The sequence below is a fragment of the Squalius cephalus genome (genome assembly GCF_949319135.1).
Source record: "Squalius cephalus genome assembly, chromosome: 9".
In the NCBI taxonomy this organism is placed as follows: domain Eukaryota; kingdom Metazoa; phylum Chordata; class Actinopteri; order Cypriniformes; family Leuciscidae; genus Squalius; species Squalius cephalus.
Window position 1 is genome coordinate 14,854,556 of NC_137130.1, and position 12,821 is coordinate 14,867,376.

General features: G+C 39.4%; 1 long non-coding RNA gene across 2 annotated transcripts in view; it reads right to left on the reverse strand.

Moving 5' to 3' along the window:
• Positions 1 to 7,900: 7,900 nt before the first annotated feature.
• Positions 7,901 to 12,821, reverse strand: part of LOC307164325 — a 46,288-nt gene continuing 41,367 nt past the window's right edge. The window contains exons 3-4 of one of the 2 annotated variants that reach the window (XR_013822259.1): positions 11,728 to 11,862; positions 7,901 to 8,580 (exon numbers count right to left, since the gene is read on the reverse strand). This is a non-coding gene — a long non-coding RNA (uncharacterized lncRNA). Of the gene's footprint in view, positions 8,581 to 11,016; positions 11,588 to 11,727; positions 11,863 to 12,821 lie in introns of those variants that run through there. The other variant, XR_013822260.1, reaches the window with a different exon arrangement.

Here is a 12,821-nt window from a genome sequence, read left to right on the forward strand (position 1 = left end):
TTGGTTTTACACACATATTTAGTCCTGTAAAAACAAACAGATGTAAAATAGAGGAATACAAGTTTATCCCGCCCTCCAGCTCAGATCCCACCCAGAGAAAAGACTTTACAAACGTGTGTTAATAATCTCTGCAGAAACAACATTTCACATCATGTGTGAAAGCCGCATCGTCCCAGGCTGGGGCTTTGGAAAAATAAATCAATAAAAAACAAAATAAAGGAAGAAGAGAGGGTAGAGAATGAGAAAGTGGGAAAAAGAGAGGTGTAGAAGAAAGAGAGAAAATGGACGGACCGCTGTTCTACAAATATTTGGAGATGTGGTGATGTTTTCATTGCTGACATCAACATAAATTTGTGCAACGGGGCCCAATATGCTCAGCAGGTGTCACTTTCTGTGAAAGGGTAGAAGTAGAAAGAGAAGTAGAAGATGGCAAGAGAGGTTTTGAGGCTGGGAATGGAATGAGAGAGGTGGAAGACAATGACCTTTGGATCTTTGAACTGGGCTTTCTCTCCCAGAGAAGTGTAGGTCATCTTGCTCTCAACCCTCGGCCTTACCACCTCACACCGCAGTGCCTTCCTTCTGTAGCCATCTCATCTGCCAAACCTACAAACTCCACTTTAAACCACAGTCCTGACCACAGCACACACAGAAACACACACACACACACAAACTCCACAGGAGGCAGAGGTTCTCTTTCTAAGAGGCTCTAACAACACATTTACATTGCAAAAAGAAAAAGAAAAAAATATGAATGGCATCAAGTGCAGTGTTTAAAGAGAATATGAATAGACATGGCACTTTTTAATTGGTGAACATGTTAAGCAGTAGTCAATTATAACATGCCCTTGTATTGATTGATTAGAGTGCTTCCACACACATATACTGTTTATATACACTCACCTAAAGGATTATTAGGAACACCTGTTCAATTTCTCATTAATGCAATTATCTAATCAACCAATCACATGGCAGTTGCTTCAATGCATTTAGGGGTGTGGTCCTGGTCAAGACAATCTCCTGAACTCCAAACTAAATGTCAGAATTGGAAAGAAAGGTGATTTAAGCAATTTTGAGCGTGGCATGGTTGTTGGTGCCAGACGGGCCGGTCTGAGTATTTCACAATCTGCTCAGTTACTGGGATTTTCACACACAACCATTTCTAGGGTTTACAAAGAATGGTGTGAAAAGGGAAAAACATCCAGTATGTGGCAGTCCTGTGGGCGAAAATGCCTTGTTGATGCTAGAGGTCAGAGGAGAATGGGCCGACTGATTCAAGCTGATAGAAGAGCAACTTTGACTGAAATAACCACTCGTTACAACCGAGGTATGCAGCAAAGCATTTGTGAAGCCACAACACGCACAACCTTGAGGCGGATGGGCTACAACAGCAGAAGACCCCACCAGGTACCACTCATCTCCACTACAAATAGGAAAAAGAGGCTACAATTTGCACGAGCTCACCAAAATTGGACTGTTGAAGACTGGAAAAATGTTGCCTGGTCTGATGAGTCTCGATTTCTGTTGAGACATTCAGATGGTAGAGTCAGAATTTGGCGTAAACAGAATGAAAACATGGATCCATCATGCCTTGTTACCACTGTGCAGGCTGGTGGTGGTGGTGTAATGGTGTGGGGGATGTTTTCTTGGCACACTTTAGGCCCCTTAGTGCCAATTGGGCATCGTTTAAATGCCACGTCCTACCTGAGCATTGTTTCTGACCATGTCCATCCCTTTATGACCACCATGTACCCATCCTCTGATGGCTACTTCCAGCAGGATAATGCACCATGTCACAAAGCTCGAATCATTTCAAATTGGTTTCTTGAACATGACAATGAGTTCACTGTACTAAAATGGCCCCCACAGTCACCAGATCTCAACCCAATAGAGCATCTTTGGGATGTGATGGAACGGGAGCTTCGTGCCCTGGATGTGCATCCCACAAATCTCCATCAACTGCAAGATGCTATCCTATCAATATGGGCCAACATTTCTAAAGAATGCTTTCAGCACCTTGTTGAATCAATGCCACGTAGAATTAAGGCAGTTCTGAAGGCGAAAGGGGGTCAAACAGTATTAGTATGGTGTTCCTAATAATCCTTTAGGTGAGTGTACATTATATATATATATAGTGTGTGTGTGTGTGTGTGTGTGTGTGTGTGTGTGTGTGTGTGTGTGTGTGTTGCATACATTTTATTGGTCTTATTCATTTTATTAATTTATCATCTTTATGAATCTTATTCATCTTTTTTAATACATTTGAGGTACTTTTTATGCCTTATGTTACATGATTATTCTTTTACATGTTATTGATTCCTTTTATCATTTACATATATTCTTCTATATGCTCTGATATGTTTGATTATTTCCAAATGTAATCTTTTGTGTCTCTTCTGCACTGTAAGATCGGTGTATTTTCAATCAGCATTGATTACACGATGTACCAAGGTATCAAAATATGTCTGTTTCTATTTTTTTATTATCAATGTGCTGCTTAAGTGATACATTTTGATGAATAGAAGTTTCAAAAGAACAGCATTTATTTGAAACATGAAATATTTGTAACAATGAAAAATTCTTTGCTGTCACTTTTGATCAATGCATCCTTGCTGCAAAAATATGAATTTCTTTTAAAAAGAGTCTTACCCCAAACTTTTGAATACTGTATACAACAATAACTATTTTACAAAACATTTTTGTACAGAAAAATTATGGTATATGTGGCATGAAATAAACTTGTTTTGACATTCCATAAAATTTTTAATGTAACATCATCATAAACCTAAGATTAGAATTAATAGCAGAATATCTCCCACAAGTCTGGGTATCGACCAGACCTGTTGATTCATTGCTTCTAACATTGCTTTCACACACATTATTTATTCAGCCATCTTGTCCAAGTCCCTGGACACTTCCTGGGTCAGGACTTCCTGGGCAGCAGCGCTGAGTCAGCAGCCAATCAGACAGCCCCTCTGGGGCTTGCCATGTCCAGAGGTATGCTTCCTGTTTTTGTCAGAACTTGTCAGGAGCCACCTGGCCAGTGCTGACCAAAGAGGGTCAGTTTGCTCGGGGGTCCGTCCCTGAAGGGAGTTCAGGGGGTCAAGGGAGCGGGTAAAAGCGACCCAGAATGACACACAGCATTTCCGTAATGCCACGCATGAAGCGTGACCTGTACAGAATAGCAAAGGCAACGAGGCTTAATCCAGTTAGTTCCAACAATCCCTGGGTCACTTTTTCAATGACAATTGATATACACAATCGAGGCTGACTGGATCTTTAGTATACCATATACATGCTCAAAATAGCCAAAATAGAAAGGAATCAGGCCTCCATTCACAGCTGCATCAGTCAAACCCTCACAAAGCGACAATTTCACCACATAAAAGATCATTGTGCAAAAGTGCAGGAGCAACAGTGCAGTAAATAACACAGCAATTAGCACAGGTTGCGGCAGCGATTAATAACTGTCCTGGCTCTGGGTCATGCCTGCTCCTCTGTGCAAGCGCAGAATGGGGGTTCGGGTTCCTGCTGCCCACAGCAGTCTGGACCTTTCCACTTCACCTCCTCCTAAAAGATGCCCTACAATGGCCTCCGTCTCTAATGAGTTGGCTTTTTGCGTGGACACTAGCACGCCGAACAGGTGCGACTGGGACTGGAGCCGTGGGGAGAATGGGAAGAGGTCTCTGTTTGTCCCTCCAGTGTCTGCCGGATAAACAGACCGACCAGCAGAGCAACCTTAAATTCTTTCAGGGAATAGGTGAAAGACTCTACAGCTGGAGGGCTTGAATGGACCCTGCCACACTTCACCAAACTCTCTAATGAGCAAAAGCTTGGTACAGGCTATTCGAAAGGACAAAACAAAAAGCCACTGTGGAGATAAAATGAGAAAGAAAGAAAGACATACCACACGGGTCATTATAGGGACATTCTGAAGGTTGAAGTGAAGACATTGGGATGGGTAGTTCAGGATGTGTGGATGCCAACACGGCTTGTCGTAATTAAAAAGCTTTTTGAGAGGTTTTCTGGGAGAAAAGTCTATTCCTGATCACTCAACCACAGAGAAGCATCATGTGAGTCTAAACCAAAGTCAAGAGACAATGGGCATCAATGAATAGAAAGGGTGCTTATTTTCAGTGAACTCTCTAATGCAATTTAGATGAGTGTATGTTTGGAGTAGCAGACATGACAGGGTGGTCATTGTGTCTCTTTAGTAGTAGTGGGTGGCGGAAGCTTTAAAATAACGCAATTAAACACTGACCTCTTGGATACGCTAACACACCCATCTGGGTAGGCCTTGTCAATCAAGTATGACAAGAGGGTGTTCATTGTTGTATTCTGAGTTTTAAATGCAAGACTTCAGCCAAAAAAATCTAACTTCCGCTGTTATTTATAATTTTTTTCCATGGCATACAAATTGGGAAGTTTTACTGGTCGAAAGAATATCCATACGACTCATGCACTATATTCCATGTCTTCACCCACATAGCAAAATAAATAAATAAAGCTGTCACTTAAACTGAATGCATCCTTGCTGAATAAAAGTATTTTTTTTTATTTTTTTTTACATCTTACTGACCCAAAACCTTTTGTATATTTAAAAAATATATTAAAACATTCAAAACTATTTGGCTAATAGCTGTAATCGGAGTTATTCAACTCCCATTGCAAATCAGGTTTATTGGCAAAATGTACATAATTTCAGCTCTTTGCAATGAACAAAACAAACAAAAGTAAAACAAAAGTAATTGAAATAGCTCAACACAACAAATGTTTCAAGTGGTTTCCCCAAATTCAACTGAAAACGCTACTTTTAATGACTTCTGCAGTCTCAAAATCATTCAACCCCTTCATGGCAAGCATCTTTAGTACTTAGTAGAACACCCTATTGCTGTTATGACCTGCTGCAAACGAGATGTATAACCAGACAGCAGCTTCTGGCAGCGTTTCTGAGGAATCTTAGCCCATTCCTCATGAGCAATGGCCTCCAGTTCAGTAATATTCTTGGGTTTGTGTGCTGCAACCGCCTTCTTCAAATCCCACCAGAGATTTTCTATGGGGTTCAAGTCAGTTGACTGTGATGGCCACTGTAGAATCTTCCAGGACTTCTTCTGCAACCAAGCCTTGGTGGAATTTGAGGTATGCTTGGGATTATTGTCCTGTTGGAAGGTCCAATGACGCCCAAGCTTCAGTTTCCTCACTGATGTCATGACGTTTTCTCCTAGGATTTCCTGATATACAAAAATGAATCAATCTTGCCTTCCACACACTGCAGGTTTCCAGTGCCAGAGGATGCAATGCAGCCCCAGAGCATCACCGAGCCACCATCATGCTTAACTTAGGCAGAGTGTTTTTTCAGCATATGCTTCATTCTTCTTCCTCCAGACACACCGCTGATCCACAGGGCCGAAAAGTTCCAATTTGTTTCATTGCTCAACAGAACAGAATCCCAAAACTTTTGTGGCTTATTTAAATGATTTGAAGCACTTTATTTGTGCTTTTGGGTCAGTAGTGGTGTACGTCTTGGAGTTCTAGCATGGAAATCACATGCGTTTAGCACGCGCCTTACTGTGCAAGCTGAAACCTCAGTGCCTGTTGCCACCAAGTCTTGCTGCAGGTCTTTTGCAGTCACTCAATAGATTTTCTGAATCTGCCTTCTCAGAAATCTGGTTGCAGCCATTGATAGCTTTCTTTTTCTGCCCTGTCCAGGTAGTGTAACCACTGTTCCTTTAACTTTGAACTTGCGAATATGCTTCCAGTGGTGTCTCTAGGAACATTTAAAGTCTTTGCTGTCTTTTTTATCCTGTTTCTTGTTTGTGAAGAGCGATGATATCTTCTCCTAACTTTTTGGACAATTCTTTTGACTTAGCCATATTTCTAACATTCAGTCAAATGTGACATTAGCCAGTTCAGATATTTTATGTGTTCTAGCTCAAGCACACCTGGTGCAACTAATGAAGCCCCTGATTAGTTGCATCAGGTGTGCTTGAGACAACACCTGTTTTGCAGATTTGTGCTGTTGTGAGGGACTCCTATCAGGGGGTTGAATAATTTTGATACTGCAGAAGTCAATAAAAGTTGCATTTTCAGTTGAATTTGGGGAAACTACTAGCTATTTCTATTACTTTTGTTTGATTTGTTCATTGCAAATAGCTAAAAGTTAATGTAAATTTTGCCAATAAACCTGATTTGCAAAGGGGGTTGAATAATTTCAATTACAACTGTATTGATTTTAAAATATATTAAGACAAATATATATTTTGATAAGTTTTAATTACATTTCCTTTATATTTATACAGGTATTTGACTATTGAATAAGATACATTTATATTTTTAAAAATACATTGTAATATTTATATAATATTTCTATTTTTATTCAAGACTGGAAATATATTTTCTTGCACCTTGAAATACATTTTGTAATTTATTTTCGACATTTGAAGGTTAAAACAGAACCATTTTTCATTTCATTCTGTTCTTTTTAAATGCTTTATTTTGTTAAACTCCCACAACCGCTGTCATAGTGAACAGCAGTCATAACAAAGTCCCCCCAAATATTTTTATCCAGTGTTGAAGGTGGAAGTATCTCTCTCCACCTCACAAAGACCTCCAGAGCAGCTATGAAGACTAAACAGTACATTAGCATTATGCTAACATAGCCCAGGATTAAGGAACATAAAAGGCAGTAAAGCCTTGGTAAGACAGTCTTCAGCAGTTGGCAGCAGGAGAAATCGATGTCAGAAAGACAAGCAAGGCAAGTCTACTTGAGTCACTCTAACAGGAAGAAGAATAGCTGGGCCACACAGAAAGAGAACCTCCTTTTCTTAAAACACTACATTGCACTCGCATAGTAGGAACTCCATAAAATACATCAAAAAAGTGTGTAGTTCAGCCTCTGATGAATCAATAAATATCATCATAAATGCACAATTAGGGAGAAATTTAAGCAAACTTTTAAAAAAATCTCAGGGATTGGCTGCCATTCAGTGCTTTTCACCTGTCAAATTGACATTTCTTAATTTTTTGATGCTCTCACTGCTTTTCTCCACTCCATCCTCTACGGATGTTTCTACTGCAGCCTCTATAGGGAAAGAATTGAAAACACTTATTTCTGCTGAGTATTTTATTTTTATTAAATTTTATTTGATGGAATGCTAAAAAGAAGGTTTTCGAAAGTGATGTGAAAGTGTCTTGAGATCACACGCATCTCTGCAAAAAAAATAAATAAAATAAAAACAGATGAGTGTGCTTTCTGACACAGCTACATGGCCTGGCTGCAATATTGAGACAAGTGCACGGCTTATGAATGCGGATCACCCACTGAAACGCCTACAGCACAAAACATTCCTGCACCTTCCTGCCCGTCAAAAAAAATAAATCAATCATGTTAAAAACCCACACAGAAACAAGCCATGTCAACACTAGGCCTGATGTAAGATGGATCGTAATTTTCTAAGTAGATTTTCATGTTACATCCTTGGCCATTACAACAGAACACAAATACAGTGGTGAGCTTTGATCACAGCATGGTGAAAAATTTATGAAGAACAAGATGGCTAAGGGATACCAGATCGAGGTATCAGTAGGCAGGACAGAAGGTTCTTGGATGTGCACAAAAATGTGCCGTCACACTTGTCTGCTGCCAAGAGAGAGACGAAGGGCTTCCAAAAAACCTTTAAATCACAAGCTGTAGGAACAAGACACATTTGAGACATTAAATACCTTAACACAATCTGGACGTTAGGTTTTTGCAGTTCAGTAAATTCATGTTCCATTTGTTTATATTTGATGTTAAAATGTGTGTGTGTGTATATATATATATATATAGTGTCCTCAAACATTTTGTTTTTACGTGGCCGCATAAATCATTTTTTTTTTCCGCATCTATTTTCTGATTCCCTTTCTTCTATAATATGGGTGGCAGTAAGCACAAATATATGCATTTAAAATGAGTATTAGAAGTGTTTCATATACTTACATACTTTCAAATTTGGGTTTTGGGTCAGACAAAAACAAACAACAAAAAAGGTTATTGGAGATTTTGAGTTGATGAGCAGCCCTCATGCATTCAGTTCCACTTGGTTCCACACAGATAAAACAGGAATTTTAACACACTCAAGCGTGGACTAATTAAAACCCCACACTCTGTGTTGCCAGAACAGGAATCAATATGCTTATTTAATTAATCTATACATCACACAGGCACACACAAGATCAGCCCCAAAACAGCTCACTTGGCTAAAGAAAAAAAAAAAACAGAAGGAGAAAAAAGACAAACATTCTTGGCTCTCCATTGTGCTCGATGATAACATTGAATGTTTGAAACTGCTAAAAGTTTGTTCCTTGAGGGCTTACAAAGTCAATTACATACAGAAACACGTATACTGTGCACGCTATATCACAAACATGGGCCCTTTTCACTAATTGAATCGAGTTCAATGGCATTAACAAAAGAATCTCATTATCTATCCTTCTCCAAATGCTTTGCCCTCTGGAACTCTTTCACACTTTCAGGCTGCTCAGAAAACTCGGCTCCGTAAAGCAGGTCCCAGGCCTGTGAGAAGTGCTAATTTGTAAACGTGCCTGTGAAAGAGAACAGAAGGTTATTAATAATTCCCTTGACCTTGTTCGAATCAGATATCACAATGAAGGGTAATGTTCAATAATTGATTTACTCAGGCTCAGTTGTCTCTTTAAGAATGATGATTTTTAAACATGTTGACACTTTCGCTATAGTTAAGTAAACTGTCTTATTAAGGGATACTGGCAAAAACTGCTTGAGATTTAAAACCGAATGTGGGCTTACTTTTCTTGAGGCCTGGATTTTATATTCTAATGCGCAGTTTCTGGCAAATTGCACTGAAACCCCTGAAGGGGTCTTGAGGGGGTGTTCTAAATTCTGTCATTTGAAATGCAAAATGTTTCAGTTATATATAAAGCACAGAAAACATCGAAAGCTGATGTACTAATAAACTTTAGACAAAACTGCAGCAGTGATTTAGAGTGCATCTCTTCATATGCCTCAGAGAGTTCCTTTGTAAATGATGAGATGCTAATTTTTTTACATTTATTTAAAAAGCAATTCAGAAATCGAAGAATTAAAAGAATACATTTCTTGAAAAGAAAACCATTAAGCAGTTTGGGGGGAAATTAAAATGGTAAATAACAAATTGAGTTCAGACATGCAATGTCATGCAGTGAACGTAAATATTTCACATATATTTGAAAAGATTTATGTAAAAATTTTCAAAACCGCATAAAACAAACAAGAGTACATTTCTAAACGTTTTAAAGGATATTTTTTCATTCTTTTAAAAGATGTCATAGACCCTCCTACATTGGCTTTGACCTCAAACGAGGACCTCGACCACATATTTTCTCTCTCCTCAGCTGAGACTACAGTTCACTCCCCTTTCACTTTCTCAATTCAGTCTTCCCCTCTGTTATCTAACCCTCGTTTCTTTTATTTCTCCTTTTGTTTTTGGCCTCAAAATCCAATTAGGCTTCGTCTGAAACACCAGCAGTGTGGGAACTTTATCCATTCATGAGGGGAGATAACTAAACTAATTAAGCCTAGGTTCCTCTCTGAAGCTCGCTTGAATGTGCAAATTAAAAATGAAGACACAGCCTAGATTAGATTAGATAGGCCATGTAAATAAGAGGAGGACGTTATCTTTAAATGCCACTAAATTGTTTTCTGCTCCCTCTCGGCACCCGTTTTTTACACCTCCTCTCACAGACACTTTTAATGACGCCACGGCGCAGGGAGGGAGGGGAGAGAGGGCAGAAACAGTGAGAGATCTGGAAAGCGGGGCCATCTGGGCACACTGGCTGGGTGTTAGTAGTGCCAAACAGGAGTGAATGAAGGTTGGGGTGATTTTCAGCAACATGTGAAGAAACGCTGGCTGTTTGCTCTAATGGCCTCCTCTCCAGCAGAGTAAACACAAACACTAAGCCTGCTGAGTCCTGTTTACTCCAGTTAGCTGCCCTCTCTAGCCCACAGGACCACCCTGTGCTCTCTAACACACCCACACGCTGCAGCCAGGCCCAAATAAGCTTCCTCTTGGGGCTTATGGCGCGTCCAATCAATGGACGGGGGACTGGACAGAATGCTTCTGTTTGAGAGAATGAAAGGTTGATTAGGAGAAGATCCAACATTGTCGGGCACAATGTGTTCATCAGTCAGTATGTTAACATGCACTGTACAACATGACACAATGCGCCATTTAATATTTGAAGGATTAAATGCGTGTCAGGCATTACTCCAATCCACCAATTGTAGTCTGATTAACAGTGCATACATTGCCATTCAAAAGTTTGGGGTTAGAAAGATTTTGTTTTTGAAAGATGTCTCTTATGCTCACCAAGGCTGTCTTTATTTGAACTAACATACAGCAAAAACAGTAATATTGTGAAATATTATTACAATAATAAAAAATGTTTTCTGATTTAATATAGTTTAAAGTGTAATTCATTCCTGTGTCGGCAAAGCTGATTTTTCAGCATCATTACTCCAGTCTTCAGTGTGATCCTTCAGAAATGATTCTAATATGCTGATTTGGTGCTCAAGAAACATTTCTCATTATTGTCAATGATGAAAATAGCTTTGCATCTTAATATTTTCATGGAAACCATGATCATTTTTTTCTGGATTTTTCGATTAATAGAATATATTTTTTTTTTTGTTGTTGTTGTTGTTGTTGTTGTAACATTACATATGTCTTAACTGTCACTTTTGATCAATTTAATGCATCCTTGCTGAATAAAATAATTTAGACAATCACATTAGCTAAGTCTATTAGTCCAGCTTCACAAAAATTAGACTGGTATGATCTGCAAACGACAATTTTAAAAAGACAAATCATTACTTTTAAACCGCATGTAAAAAATTCTTAATGTGAACAGACACACAGGACCAATTGTGAATTCAAACTGTGGAAATGTTAATGCGAGCTTTATATCTATTCAAAATCTTTAGAACTACATTATATTCTTGTTTTCCAGCCCTGTTTGCTAAGAAATTCTGGGAAAATTCGAATGAATTGCTTTAGAAATTTCCCTTTCACACAATCACAACACGTACTGAAAGCAAAGCCTACCAGCAGAGAGCAACTTAATTTGAAGCTTTGATCAAGTAAAATTAAGAGTATGACAACTGACCATGTTTAATATTACATGGGATCCGTACTATCACAGTGAAGAGGCCTAAAAAAAAAACATTTACAGCCCTCAAGCATGATCAGATGAACACAGAGTAACATGAAGACCCAGTAGGATGTCAAACACGAAAATCGTGCGTTTCAGAGGCGGATGATTGAGTTCAACGGGACTTGATGACAAGATGATTACAGTTATTATGTTGGCACGCAGAAACATTTCTAACAGGAGATTCAATTAAGCAAGCGTCAGTACTAGTAAATTTAACCCACAAACGCAGCACTACAGAGCCGGAAAACAGCAGCTGTATTCGTAGGAACGAGCCTCCGAGGTTTCTTTTCTCTCTCACTAGCCTTACAGGCCTCCTTGATAGTCCTCTGCTCATGTCAACCACTGTCAAACGAGTATCATCAGGATCATCCTGACTGTTTCACTGCAGAGAGAAAGAGAGGAAATGTGAAGGGTGATGTGCCAATGGAAGGGGTGAGGGAAGAGGAAGTTGTAGCATGAGATAGGCAGCAGGGGGAGCAGCTCTTCTATTGATTGGATGTAGTGATAGAGGAAGCTTCAAACCTGCTGTGGGGCGGCCGGGCGCGACCGGCCAAAACACCCAACTACGGCTTCACTTCAGCGGGCTCTGGAGGGGCCGTCTACACAATCCTCCTCTGTCTCCCCTCTGCTCTTATGTGGAAATCATTGGCTTTGTTCCTAAGCAGGGAACAGATGACAGCGGTGTAAATAAACTTCATCCTGTATCGCCGTCTTCTAAAATGACTAATCAAAAATATTGCAGTTTTCTCTCTCCTCTGACAAGTCTGCAATTGAGTATTGGACAGCATAGCAACGGAGATATAAATGAGACCATCTGACCACAATTAATACCTGACTCATTCAATTCCTGGAAAGATTTATCTGTTTATTTAGTATAAAATAAAAGTATTTGTCATTTTAAATTGTGAAGTAAAAGGCACCTGAATGGAAGGGGGAAATTGGCAGAAAAGGTAATTTCCTTTCATTAACTCGTCTGCTCTGGTAAGTGCTTGTTAAATTTAGGGTTCACCAGATCACACTGAGGTGTGTGTGTGTTGTGGCCAAAAACATCTGCTAATGAGAGATTCCTGATGGAAAATTGGCTGGCGGACAGAACTAGGCGCAGCTAAAATCTCAAAAGTTCTCGGTGGGAAATTTTCTCTTGGCATGTTTAATTTGGTCACTATGGATTTTAAATATAGTTGCATGCATGTGTATGTGTGTGTGTTTGTTCTGCATCTAGGCCTTTCCTATCCCCATTCATTTTTAGCTATGCAAGGGCATTCAGGCGATGCCACTCAAGTCAGGAAGTGTTAAACTTGCCAAATACAGACAATTAAGAGCTTTTGACACAAAACCGAGAACTGAGAATCTGCAGAGCTGCTATTGAACGAGGTTTAATACGCTTTCATACTTTCAGAATTACACACACATACACATACCGCAGGGTTGTTCACCTCCTCATCTTTGTGTTAGCCTCTAACCCCAATATTTTAACAACAGGAATGCAAGACTTAAATTGGGTGAAACAATTTTTCCACAGCCGCTAACCATATTAAATCACGGCCCCCGGAAGAGGCTTTGCTTTTGCAGCAGCATCATTAGGGCTTTAAATGTTTTCAAAACATCCCTCATTA